The sequence below is a fragment of the Sorex araneus genome, chromosome 11 (assembly GCF_027595985.1).
Source record: "Sorex araneus isolate mSorAra2 chromosome 11, mSorAra2.pri, whole genome shotgun sequence".
NCBI lineage: Eukaryota > Metazoa > Chordata > Mammalia > Eulipotyphla > Soricidae > Sorex > Sorex araneus.
In genome coordinates, this window is record NC_073312.1 from 215,001 (window position 1) to 227,500 (window position 12,500).

Below are 12,500 nucleotides of genomic sequence, written 5' to 3' on the forward strand. Positions count from 1 at the left end.
TTCCTTGCCTGCTTTCCTTATTTATTTATTCACTCATTTATTTATTTATTTATTTACTTATTTATTTTCAAGAAATTTTTTTATCAATCACCGTGAGGGACCCTGGCCGACTTACACACTTTCGTGCTCACATTTCCGTCGTACCATGATCCAGTCCCCCCCTCTCCACCACCCGGGCCCATTCTCCGCCACCGAGATCCAGGCCCTGCTTTTTCCCTTGTGTACTGAGGCCGCTCAGGATCTACTCCTTGGCCCGCTTGCTTCCTTCCTTGCCTGCCTGCCTGCCTGCCTGCCTGCCTGCCTGCCTGCCTGCCTGCCTGCCTGCCTGCCTGCCTTCTCGCTTGCCTGCTTGCTTCCTCTTACTCTTTTGCTTGCTTTTGCTGCTTACGCTGTTGCTCCCTTCCTTGCTTCCTTCCTTGCTTCCTTCCTTCCTTGCCTGCCTGCCTGTCTGCCTGCCTGCCTGCCTGCCTGCCTGCCTGCCTGCCTGCCTGCCTGCCTTCTCGCTTGCCTGCTTGCTTCCTCCTACTCTTTTGCTTGCTTTTGCTGCTTACGCTGTTGCTCGCTCACTCGCTTTGGCTTGCATACTTGCTTTTCCTTGCCTGCTTTCCTTATTTATTTATTCATTTATTCATTCATTTATTTATTTATTTATTTATGTATTTATGTATTTATTTATTTATTTATTTATTTATTGACTTATTGACTGACTGACTAACTGACTGACTGACTTACTAACTAACTAAATTTTTTTTAAATGAATTACCGTGAGGGACCCTGGCGGGCTTACACACTTTCGTGCTCACATTTCCGTCGTACCATGATCCAGTCCCCCCTCTCCACCACCCGGGCCCATTCTCCGCCACCGAGATCCAGGCCCTGCTTTTTCCCTTGTGTACTGAGGCCGCTCAGGATCTACTCCTTGGCCCGCTTGCTTCCTTCCTTGCTTCCTTCTTTCCTTGCCTGCCAGCCTGCCTGCCTGCCTGCCTGCCTGCCTGCCTGCCTGCCTGCCTGCCTGCCTGCCTTCTCGCTTGCCTGCTTGCTTCCCCTTACTCTTGTGCTTGCTTTTGCTGCTTAAGCTGTTGCTCGCTCACTCGCTTTGGCTTGCATACTTGCTTTTCCTTGCCTGCTTTCCTTATTTATTTATTCACTCATTTATTTATTTATTTATTTACTTATTTATTTTCAAGAAATTTTTTTATCAATCACCGTGAGGGACCCTGGCCGACTTACACACTTTCGTGCTCACGTTTCCGTCGTACCATGATCCAGTCCCCCCCTCTCCACCACCCGGGCCCATTCTCCGCCACCGAGATCCAGGCCCTGCTTTTTCCCTTGTGTACTGAGGCCGCTCAGGATCTACTCCTTGGCCCGCTTGCTTCCTTCCTTGCTTCCTTCCTTGCTTCCTTCCTTCCTTGCCTGCCTGCCTGCCTGCCTGCCTGCCTGCCTGCCTGCCTGCCTTCTCGCTCGCCTGCTTGCTTCCTCTTACTCTTTTGCTTGCTTTTGCTGCTTACGCTGTTGCTTGCTCACTCGCTCTGGCTTGCATACTTGCTTTTCCTTGCCTGCTTTCCTTATTTATTCATTCATTCATTCATTCATTCATTCATTTATTTATTTATTGACTTATTGACTTATTGACTGACTGACTTACTAACTAACTAAATTTTTTTTAATGAATCACCGTGAGGGACCCTGGCAGACTTACACACTTTCGTGCTCACGTTTCCGTCATACCATGATCCAGTCCCCCCTCTCCACCACCCGGGCCCATTCTCCGCCACCGAGATCCAGGCCCTGCTTTTTCCCTTGTGTACTGAGGCCGCTCAGGGTCTACTCCTTGGCCCGCTTGCTTCCTTCCTTGCCTGCCGGCCGGCCTGCCTGCCTGCCTGCCTGCCTGCCTGCCTTCTCGCTTGCCTGCTTGCTTCCCCTTACTCTTTTGCTGGCTTTTGCTGCTTAAGCTGTTGCTCGCTCACTCGCTTTGGCTTGCATACTTGCTTTTCCTTGCCTGCTTTCCTTATTTATTTATTCACTCATTTATTTATTTATTTACTTATTTATTTTCAAGAAATTTTTTTATCAATCACCGTGAGGGACCCTGGCCGACTTACACACTTTCGTGCTCACGTTTCCGTCGTACCATGATCCAGTCCCCCCCTCTCCACCACCCGGGCCCATTCTCCGCCACCGAGATCCAGGCCCTGCTTTTTCCCTTGTGTACTGAGGCAGCTCAGGGTCTACTCCTTGGCCCGCTTGCTTCCTTCCTTCCTTGCTTCCTTCTTTCCTTGCCTGCCTGCCTGCCTGCCTGCCTGCCTGCCTTCTCGCTTGCCTGCTTGCTTCCTCTTACTCTTTTGCTTGCTTTTGCTGCTTACTCTTTTGCTCGCTCTCTTGCTTTGGCTTGCATACTTGCTTTTCCTTGCCTGCTTTCCTTATTTATTTACTTATTTATTTACTTACTTACTTACTTACTTACTTACTTACTTATTAAATTTTTTTTTAGTGAAGCACCGTGAGCTAGAGTGGCTGACTTACACACTTTCCTGCTCACATTTCGGTCTTACCATGAACCAGTGCCACCCCTCCACCACCCGGGCCCATTTTCCAACACCGAGATCCAGGCCCTACAAGGGTAGACCCTTGTGTACTGCAGGTGCTCAGGGTCTACCCTTTTGCTTGCCTGCTTGCTTCCTTGCTTGCTTGCTTGCCTGCCTGCCTGCCTGCCTGCCTGCCTGCCTGCCTGCCTGCCTGCCTGCCTGCCTGCTTGCCGGCCTGCCGGCTGCCTGCCAACCCTCTTCTTGCTTGCCTTCCTGCCCGTGGGCCTGCGGGCCTGCTTGCTTGCTTGCTTGCTGGCTGGCTGGCTGGCTGGCTGGCTGGCTGGCTGGCTGGCTTGCCTGCTTTCCTTTTTAAAAAAGAAATTTTTTTTTTAATGAAACACCGTGAGGGACAGTGACAGACTTACACACTTTCGTGCTCACGTTTCAATCAGTTGTACCATGATCCAGGGCCCATCCCTCCACCCGTGATCCTATTGCACCACCCAGATCCAGGCCCGGCTTTTCTGCTCTGTTCTGACGGTGCTCAGGGTCTATTCTTTGGCCTGCTTTTGCTTGCTCACTTGCTTTTGCTTGCCTGCTTTCCTTTTAAAAGAAAAAATTATTATTACTATTTTTTTGGATCTAGCTCAAGCCTCTCTTTGAAATCTATCTGAGATGTTTGCACGACTTTCATAGGATAACCCCGCCCGAATTTCCTAGACGGAGGGAGGGTGGAGGGCTGATCGGGTAGGGGTGGGTGAGAGAATGAGACCGACCGAGAATGGACACGGCGGGGTGGGGTGGGGTGGGGTGGGGTGGAGAGGGGAGGGGAGGGGAGGGTGGCAGGAGCCATCTCGGTGGCGGTGCCTGTGGCCGTGGCGGCCCCGGAGCTTCCTGGGACTTGTGGTCCGTGACCCGGGGTTTCGGTTTCATTTCTCTTCCCGACACCCGCTCCCCCCCCCCCCCACACACACACCGGGGGCGGGGGGAGGGAGGGAGAGAGAACAACAACAACAACAACAACAACAACAACAAAGACAACGGTGTCCTTAGAAGAGGCCAGAGGGAATCTGACTCCAAGCCGGCCGGGTCGGCCGCCTCCTTTTTTTTTTTTTTTTTTTTTTTTGCGCGACCATGGCCGCCTCGCCCGCCCGTTTGCCCGGAGGGTGAGGGTGGGGAAGAGGAAGAGATGCCGTTCTCTGTCCGTAGCTCGCTTGGAGATAAGATCTGCTAAGCGCTCTCGGTCGGTCGTAGGCTTAGGACACGCACCTCAGCGGTGGGGTCGGGATGGGAGGTGGGGTGGGTGACCGATTTCAGCTGGGCGCTGGCGCCGCCGCGGGGGAGGGGGAGCACGAGAAAGGGAAAGGCGCGGCTGCGGGGGGCGGGGGCTCAAAACTCGCGCTCCCTCCCTCCTTGGCCCTTCAAGAAACAGCCTTTCTGGAGATCAAACCGATCCTCCTCTCCTCTGAGGTCCTGGGTGCCCGATGTGAAGCGCCGCCGCCACCCCCCCCCCGGGGGGGGGGCTGACCGAACAACAGAAAGCCCGGGGCAGGGGAGGTGGGACGGTGGGGGCGATGGTGGCGGTGAAGAAACTTTGGTGAAGATGCGGTAGCATAAAATAAAAGCACCGTGAACGGAAAACGGGAGTCACGGATAAACTTCCCCTTCGGTGGAACGGGGGGGCGGGGGGGGAAGAAAAACACCAAAAAAACCAACCAACCCTCCCCACCCCCCCCAAAGAAAAAAACCCAAGGCACTTTCATCAGCAACGACAGTCAGTCAGAGAGCTTTGCTTTGTTCGCAGGGAACAGTGTGCCCAACTCGCCAATCCCCCCGCCCGCCCCGCGCCCCTCCCGCCCCTCAGCCCCTCTCACCCCTCCCACCCCTCGGTCCCTCCGCCCCTCGGTCCCTCCGCCCCTCCGCCCCTCCCACCCCTCGGTCCCTCCGCCCCTCTGCCCCTCCCACCCCTCGGTCCCTCCAGCCCTCAGTCCATCTCCAGGGATTCCAACCGGGGTCACGGGGCGGGGGCCGCGCGTGGGCGGTGTAGCTGCCCGTAGTTCACGTGACGTGTGGCACAGGTGCCTTACTTAACTCCTGTTTCTATTTTTTTCCTGCCATCCGCGCTGCCCGCCCCCCGCCACGAAAAATCTCTTGATGGAGTTGAGTCCGGTTGACGAATCTATGCATGCAACTCGGAAAACTTTGGGAGACGAAATTTGCAGAGGTTTTGGGGCTGCTCGGAGGCTGCCGGCGGCGGCGGTGCTGGGGGGGGGGGGCGGGAAACCTGCGGTGTGCTGGGGATCCTGGCGAGGCACAGCCCCGGACCCCTCGCCTATGTCCCCAGCCACCTCACGCATCCCTTCGGTTCTTGTAGTCGCGTCTCCATCTCGAGGTCGTTTTAAAGCGTGTTAAGCCACGTGAAACACGCACGCACGCACTCACTCACTCACTCACTCACTCACTCACTCACTCACTCACTCACTCCCGCCCGCCCGCCCGCACTCCCGCAAGCCTCAGCCGCTTCACAGTGACCGATTCGACTCGGGAACGCTGAAGAGAAAGGAGCGGGCGGCCGTGCGTCACGCCACTCGTGGTGGGCGCCGCTGCGCCACACCGCTTCACGTCCCGGATTTAGCTCCACGAGTGGCTACGACTAGGGTGTGCTTGTTCCCGAGGCGGGTGCCCGGTCGCCCTAGAGGCCACGGGGCCGGTTCCTCGGTCGAAAGCTCCACGGGGGCGAATCGCTCCTTTCCGCAGCCTCCTCCTCCTCCTCCTCCTCCTCCTCTCCTCCTCCTCCTCCTCTTCCTCCTCCTCGTTTCTCCTCCTCATTTCTCACAGCACCCGGTGCCAAAGGCCAAAACAAACGTCTTTGTGTCCCAGAGGAGGGGAAAGCTCACTCTCTTCTCTTCTCCTCTCTCTCTCTCTCTCTCTCTCTCTCTCTCTCTCTCTCTCTCTCTCTCTCTCTCTCTCTCTCTCGTGGGTCAGGTCGCCTATGCCTATTCCTTCGGGGAGGTTGGCCCCTGACAGACGGGTCCTCCCCGGTCCTTTCGTCTTTTGTCAAGTTCATGGGGCTTCGGTGGATCTTCTGAGCTCTCGGTGCCTTGTCCGTCCAGCCCGCCCCCGCCTCCCGCGGAGGCGGAGGAGGAGGAGGAGGAGGAGGAGGAGGAGGAGGAGGAGGAGGAGGAGGAGGAGGAGGAGGAGGAGGAGGAGGAGGAGGAGGAGGAGGAGGAGGAGGAGGAGGAGGAGGAGGAGGAGGAGGCCACGGGAGAGGGGAGAGAGGCATATGTTCCAATGATCCACGGCCTCGACCGGAGGATGGAACCTGGGCCTCTCCCCTCCCGCCCACGAAGCATCCACTCGGCCCGTGGAGCGCTCTCTCTGGCTCTGGCGTCCCACCCAGTGTGAATAGGCGATGAACTAGAGGTTTTGAATCGCAGGATGACCCGCAGAGAGCGGCCTAGGAGTCATGTCCCTGTGACTCGCGGCCCCCCCAGATCCTCCGCTTGACCATCATGCCACCTCAGAGAAAACAGAGCTTGATTTCATTCGGTGCACCTCGATGGTACTTCTGTCTCACCCAATAAGAGTATCCAAATCTGTTTTCAAACTAGTACTTTGGAGGGGGAGGGGAGGGAGAGAGAGAGAGAGAGACAGAGAGGGAGGGAGAGAGAGAGAGACAGAGAGGGAGAGAGAGAGAGAGAGAGAGAGAGAGAGAGACAGACAGACAGACAGACAGACAGAGACAGAGACAGAGACAGAGACAGAGACAGAGACAGAGAGAGCGCGTCAGGGGTTATCCCTGAGTGAGTTCAGTGCAGAGTCCAGGAGTCCGGAGTGATTTTAACACATGGCTGGGGATTGGCCACCCAAAACAATCCAATCAAAGAAGCAAACAATGACCGCAATGAGCGCTGGCGACTGGTGCTGGAGAAGAGAGGGAGTGCAGCAGGGAGGTGGCTAGCCTTGCACACGCCCCTGATCTGAGTTCAACCCCTGGAGTTCCCATAGGGTTCCACGAGCTCTGCCGGGAGTACTCCCTGAATGCATAGCCCTGCCGGGAGTACTCCTTGAAGGCATCCCAGGGATATGCCCGGAGCCCGGCTCAGGCGTGTGGCCCCAAAACAGATGCACAGAGAAGGAGAAGGTTACGGGGTGGGGAGGGGGGGCTTGGGGGGGGGGAGAGGCAGACGACGGAGATGGACACGGACACAGACAGACAGACAGACAGACAGACAGAGAATGGGCGGGCCTGCGTGCACGCGATGAAGCACACGTACTGAGTGGTGGGGTGGGGTTTTAGTGTGTGTGTGTGTGTGTGTGTGTGTGTGTGTGTGTGTCTGTGTGTGTGTCTGTGTGTGTGGGTGTCTGTGTGTGTGTGTGTCTGTGTGTGTGGGTGTCTCTGTGTGTGTGTGTCTGTGTGTGTGTGCGTGTGTGTGTGTCTGTGTGTGTGTCTGTCCGTGTGTCTGTGTGTCTGTGTGTGTGGGTGGGGGGGGGTCGTCCTCCTTCCACACCCTGTGTCCCCGGATGGCCCTGCCCCGTGATGTCTGTTTCTCGAGGCAAGGGACGGTGTGACTTAGTCTCCCTCCACATCATCCGCGCGGGGATGGCGATCCCACAGAGGGTGCTCGGGCGCCACCTGGCGTCCGCTTTTCTTCGGCGCCGGAGCTCCTCTGGAGGTGACGGCAGCGATTCGGTTGCAGTGCCCGAGGCGGCCTTCCAGGAGGTCGGCGTCCCAATCGAAATTGGTCCCGCTGTCAAGGCGCCACCCCACGAGGTCCGACGGCGGAGATTGGAACTGCAGGCTTATAGGGGAGGTCCTGTTGCCTTCGGAGCCGGGTGCCGGCGCCTGGCGGGGCTGTCCGGGCGGGTCGACCAGCACTCCGCCGGCGGGTGGCGCGTAGCTCCAGGGTTGGCGGCGGCCCGGAGCGGGGCCGATGGCCGGCCCGAGCCCGGGGCCGCCCGGGCGCGCGGCCCGGCCCTCCGCGGGCGGGTGCCGCCGTAGCTCCGGGCTCCCGCGGCGGCCCGGAGCGGGGCCGATGGCCGGCCCGAGCCCGGGTCCCGGCCCGGGCGCGCAGCCCGGCCCTCCGCGGGCGGGTGCCGCCGTAGCTCCGGGCTCCCGCGGCGGCCCGGAGCGGGGCCGATGGCCGGGCCGAGCCCGGGTCCCGGCCCGGGCGCGCGGCCCGGCCCTCCGCGGGCGGGTGCCGCCGTAGCTCCGGGCTCCCGCGGCGGCCCGGAGCGGGGCCGATGGCCGGGCCGAGCCCGGGTCCCGGCCCGGGCGCGCGGCCCGGCCCTCCGCGGGCGGGTGCCGCCGTAGCTCCGGGCTCCCGCGGCGGCCCGGAGCGGGGCCGATGGCCGGGCCGAGCCCGGGTCCCGGCCCGGGCGCGCGGCCCGGCCCTCCGCGGGCGGGTGCCGCCGTAGCTCCGGGCTCCCGCGGCGGCCCGGAGCGGGGCCGATGGCCGGCCCGAGCCCGGGTCCCGGCCCGGGCGCGCGGCCCGGCCCTCCGCGGGCGGGTGCCGCCGTAGCTCCGGGCTCCCGCGGCGGCCCGGAGCGGGGCCGATGGCCGGCCCGAGCCCGGGTCCCGGCCCGGGCGCGCGGCCCGGCCCTCCGCGGGCGGGTGCCGCCGTAGCTCCGGGCTCCCGCGGCGGCCCGGAGCGGGGCCGATGGCCGGCCCGAGCCCGGGTCCCGGCCCGGGCGCGTGATCCGTCCCTCCGCCGGTGGGTGGCGCTGTCGCTCCACGGTCCGCGGCGGCCCCGAGCGGGGCCGGTGGCCGCCCCGAGCCCGGGGCCGCCCGGGCGCGCGGCCCGGCCCTCTGCCGGCCGGAGCCCTTGCCGCGTAGCTCCGGTGTTCTGCGGCGGGCCGGAGCGGGGCCAAGGGCCGGATCGGCCCGGGTGCGTGGCCCAGCCCTTCGCCGGCGGGTGGCGCGTAGCTCCAGTGTTGGCGGCGGCTCGGAGCGGGGCCGATGGCCGGCCCGAGCCCGGGGCCGCCCGGGCGCGCGGCCCGGCCCTCCGCGGGCGGGTGCCGCCGTAGCTCCGGGCTCCCGCGGCGGCCCGGAGCGGGGCCGATGGCCGGCCCGAGCCCGGGTCCCGGCCCGGGCGCGCGGCCCGGCCCTCCGCGGGCGGGTGCCGCCGTAGCTCCGGGCTCCCGCGGCGGCCCGGAGCGGGGCCGATGGCCGGCCCGAGCCCGGGTCCCGGCCCGGGCGCGCGGCCCGGCCCTCCGCGGGCGGGTGCCGCCGTAGCTCCGGGCTCCCGCGGCGGCCCGGAGCGGGGCCGATGGCCGGCCCGAGCCCGGGTCCCGGCCCGGGCGCGTGATCCGTCCCTCCGCCGGTGGGTGGCGCTGTCGCTCCACGGTCCGCGGCGGCCCCGAGTCTTCCCGGGCGCCCGCGCTGGCGCTCCGCCGGCGGTGGGTGCATCGCTCCAGGGTCCGGAGCCGAGTGGGGCCGATGGCCGGACCGGGGCCGGAGAGGAGCGGCGCGGAGCGGACCTGGTGAACGGGCGCCCACCGACCGGGCCTCGGCGGCGGCGGCGGCGGTGGCGGCGGCTGACGTTTTCCGGGTACCTGCCCCCTCCCCACCGCCCCGGTGGCGTCCCCCGGTGCTCTGAGGGGCGGGGACCTTGGCGTGACGGCGGTGTTTGGTGAATGGCGACTTGCCGCACCCGCTCTCCCCGCGTGCCCGGCCGGTGGCGCCGTGAGACGAGGGCCGGGGAGAGGGTGACGGGGTCCGGCTGTGAGCCCGCGGGGGCGCCTGGTCCGCGGCGCCGCGAAGGAAGGGGACTTAGAGGTTTTTTTTTATTCTCCGGTCTTTCCGGGCTAATGATCCGACCTCCTCGCCCTCCGGAGCCGGCTCCGAGGCGGGACGTCAGCTGCGGGCGCCCGCCCGCCCGCCCGTGCGTGGTCGCCGCGCTCTCCCCCTCCCCGTCCGCTCCGAGTCCTGACCGGTGGCTTTCGGGGTGTGTGTCTCGGGGGTTCGGGCGGGCGGGGGTTCGTCCATCCGCTCGGGGATGCGTCCGCTTTTCCCCGGGCGGCCGCCGCCGCCGCCGCCGCCGCCGCCGCTGCCACCGGGTCGGCGCGTGGCTTCTGGCGCGGCTTGGACCCTGCCGAGTCACGGGGTCGACCAGTTGTCCCCTGGAGTTCCGGGACTCTGGGCGATGGGGCTGTCCCAGGTGCCGGTGGCCGGGTCGCTGTTCCAGAGGGTGCCGCGGGAGGGAGCAGATCGGTCCCGCTCCGGGCAACGGTCCTTTTCCGGTGTGACGGGGCCGGATTGGACCGCGAGATGTACGCTGACACGCTCTCTCTCGGTGGCTCTCCGCCGTGAGGATCGGGACCGGTCGTTCCCCCGGGTGCGTGTGAGGAGCTGGGGGCCTGTCTTGAGGACTCCTCCCTGGCTTCCCGCCGCCTGAGCCGCCCGCCTGGGCCCTGTGCGCCGGCTCTCGCGTGCACCCGGGGGCGGTGTCCCCGGCCGTGGCTGTCGCTCCTCCGGTCTAAGGTGCCCGAGGCCAGCCCGGTGTCCGTGTCCTCGGCGCCAACGGACCCCCCCCAGCCTCGCGTGTCAGGCGTCCTCCTCGCTCTCGTCGGGGGTGGGTCCGGTCGGGGCCGGACATTGCCCTGAAGTCGGAAGTGCGGGCGAAGGCTGAAACGGGCCTCTCCCCTCTCCGGAGGGTTGCTGTCCTTTGCCCGCACTCCTTCGGGGCTCGGTCCCCCTCCTCGCCAGGGGGGGAACTCCGCGATGCCTTGCTTCTCTCGCGCTCTCTCAGCCGATCGATGTGGTGTTGGTGCGCTCTCCCGGGCCGGGCCTAAGCCGCGCCAGGCGAGGGACGGACATCCCTCGTGGATGGGACCGCTCTTCTCGTTCTGCCAGCGGGCCCCTCGCTTCTCCTCCACCCCCGTGGGGGCGTTCAGGGGTGCGGACCCCGGCCCGATCCCGCTCTTCCCGCTCTCCCCCAGGCCCCGTGCGTGGCGGGGGAGCGGGTTTTTCGGGGTCATCTGACGCGGCGGACAATCCTCGCTCTGCGCCGGGACCCCGCGGGGTCCCGTCCTCTCGGGCGGGCCCCTCCCCGCGGTGGGGGGGGCCGCCCGGCGGTGGCGCGCGTGGCCGCGCCTCACCCGGTCCTCGGTGGTGCCCCTGGAGCGCTCCAGGTCGTCCTGTCAGGTGCCCGAGGCCGAGTTGGTGGTGTCGCTTCCCCATCACCCGGACTTGCTGTCCTTCCCTCCCCGGGCTCCTCCTGGTTTCGGTTGGCCCCTGGCCTTCCAGGGGGGTCGAGCCGGTCGTCCTCGTCGCGGGGTCGCCCGCCGTTGCCTCCTCTGCGGTTCGCCGCGGGGCGGTGGACGGGGGAGGGCCTCTGCGTTCCGGGCGCGCGCCCGCGTGCCTCGCAGTAACTGGCACTAGCGCGCGGGCGTGTGAGCGGCAGTCGGTGGGTCGCCGTCGCGCCGGGCTCTGGGAGATGAGGCGTCCCCCTTTGGGGCTCTCTCTCGCCTGGTCCGGGGCTTCCGCCCCTCTTCCCCCGTCGTGGGGGGTGGAAGCCGGCCTTCCCGTCCCGGTGGGCGGGGGCCGTTTGCCGGGTGCTGCGGAGGGGCGGCGGGCCCTCCCGCGGGCCCGGCACGCGACGGACCTGACCGCGGACGCTCACGTGAGATGCGGTCGCGGCCCCGCTCCGGCGGGGACCGGCCGCCGGACCGCTACGGCAGACCCCCCCCCGACACGTGGTGTTGGGGGAGTCCGGAGGGGAAGGTGGTAGCTCGCCCGGGTTGGGGGGCGACGCCCCCTCGGTGGAGAAAAGCCTTCTCTAGCGATCCGTGAGGGTGCCTTTGGGGTACCGCATCCCCCAGCCGCTGCCCCTCTTTCTCCTGCGCTGTCAGCCACCGGTAGTGGAGCCCTCCCTTCCTCGCCGCTCTGCGACGGGGAGGGGTCCGCCGTCATCCCCTCAGACGTGGGGGGGTGCCGTGCGCGCTCGCTCTTTGCCTACCGCGGCCCGCGCCTCCCCCTTCTGGGTCGGGGGAGGGTCCCGTCGGGCCGGGCCGAGCTGGCGTCCCGGCGTCGGGGCGTCGGAACGTCGTGGTTGGCGGTCGGGGCCCGGATGGGCCCGCGTGCGTGTGGTCGGAGTCGTGGGACGGGTGTGCGCGGTCAGGGTGTCGTTTCTGCCACCATTGCGACCCCGTGCTCCTGTTGACCCGGCCCGCTGTGCCCCCGGCGGGAGCCGTGCTTCCCGGCGGGGGGGAAACGCTCTGTCCGCTTCCCGTTCCCCGTGTGGTGCCGCAGCCGGCGGTGGTGCTGCGGACCTCGGCTTCGGGGTGTGTGCTCTCGGGGGGTCCCGTCTCGGCCGCCCGGCCGAGCGAGGCGCCGCCGCGCGGTCCGCGTGGTGGCGGCGGCCCCCCCGGGTGCCGGACGTTGCCGCCTGGGCTCCGGGACCCTCGGTCAGGGCTCGGGCGGGCGGACGGAAGAGGAAAGGCGAGAGGCTTGTGTTGCGGCCCGCGCGTGCGGGCTCGCGGAGGTTCTGGGCGCCGTCGGCCCTTCCCGCCCCGCGGTGGGGCCGGGGACGGGTGGCGGTGGTCGGCGTTGGACCCTCCGGGCCCCCGGTGGCGGGGCGCTGCGGTGACGCGTGTGGACGTGGCTTCCGAGGCGGAGGGCGCGGGTGGGTCGGCCGTCGGGGCCGGCCGGCGTCCCGGGCGTGGGCGCGGGACCGCCCTGGTCTGTGGGCGGTGGGATTCCCGTGCGTTGTTTTCCCGGCGGCCCGGTCGCCCCGATGGGCGCCTCCCGCTCTCGTTGCTCCTCTCGGAGCCCGTCTGGCGCGCGTGCCGCGTGCCCCGGCCCTCGCGGGCCCGGATCCCCCCGGCCCCCTCGGGCCGCCCTCCCCACGGGAGGCTGTGTGTGCCCTTGCGGTGGCCGGGCGGGCGCTTCGGCCCCCGTGGCCCTCCTCCCGCGCGGTCGCCCGCCGGCGGCGGCTGTTCTCTCTCGCCCGGTTGCAGGTCGTGCCTGCC